At 37.6% G+C, this 825-nt stretch overlaps 1 pseudogene; it reads right to left on the bottom strand.

The window, feature by feature from the left end:
• Positions 1 to 6: 6 nt before the first annotated feature.
• On the bottom strand, positions 7 to 819 carry LOC103255854 (annotated as a pseudogene).
• Between the last annotated feature and the right edge of the window lie 6 nt (positions 820 to 825).

Genomic DNA, 825 nt, shown 5'->3' with positions numbered 1-825 from the left:
TGAAGGCCGGCCCGATGGTGAGGGACCATATGTGGAATGCTCTCTGCCAAATGCTGTATTTGGAACATCAAGTGCATGAGGATCCTTTTCTAAAAGTTCAGATTTAAACTCTGCTTCAGTTAATTTTTGTCTGGTGTGAGGATTTTTTTTCCTTAAATCATTGAGATTTTTTTCAGTGGTTTGAGCTGCCAACCAATTATCCTGTGCTTTTTTCTCATGGGACATAATCTGCCCTTGATAAGAATGAATGCTTCTCTCCAATTGTTCTTCAAGATCTTTGACTCGCTTTCTATAGGTCTCCAGCTCTTCAGCAGCATAGTTGATGTTTTCATCTACTTTGGAAAGTTTCTCCTCTTTCTCTAACAGGTAATTTTCCTCTACTGTTAATTTCCTGTGTAGCTTCATTTCACTTTCTTGATACAGTTCAGTCATTACTTTAAGTTTCTGTTGAAGCTTCTGATTCTCACTTTCAAACTGTGTGTTTTCTGACTGTAAAGATGCTTGTTCAGTCTGGAGATTTTTAATAGGCTCCGCAAAATCTTCCTTTGTTTTATCTACTTCAGACAACTGAGTGTAAATTTGGTATCTTTCTCCTTCTAGAGTTTTTAAAGAAGAATTTAACTTAGCAGCATGAATCAGTTTCTTCAAAGCTCCTTTTCGCTGTTTATCTAAGTGAGCACCATTTTCTGATTCACTCTTCAATGTTTCTAATTCCAGGTTATCGTCATCTGTTATGTCTTCTTCAAGCACAGCGGCCCAATCTTTCGTCTTTAGCAAGCGTTCAGTCTGAGACTTGATGTGATTTTCTTTATCCTTGAGAACTTG

The sequence above is a fragment of the Carlito syrichta genome, unplaced genomic scaffold, assembly GCF_000164805.1.
Source record: "Carlito syrichta isolate Samal-C Ts95f unplaced genomic scaffold, Tarsius_syrichta-2.0.1 Scaffold75882, whole genome shotgun sequence".
NCBI lineage: Eukaryota > Metazoa > Chordata > Mammalia > Primates > Tarsiidae > Carlito > Carlito syrichta.
The sequence above is the reverse complement of the archived record's forward strand: the minus strand, read 5'-3'. Positions and strand labels throughout refer to the sequence as shown.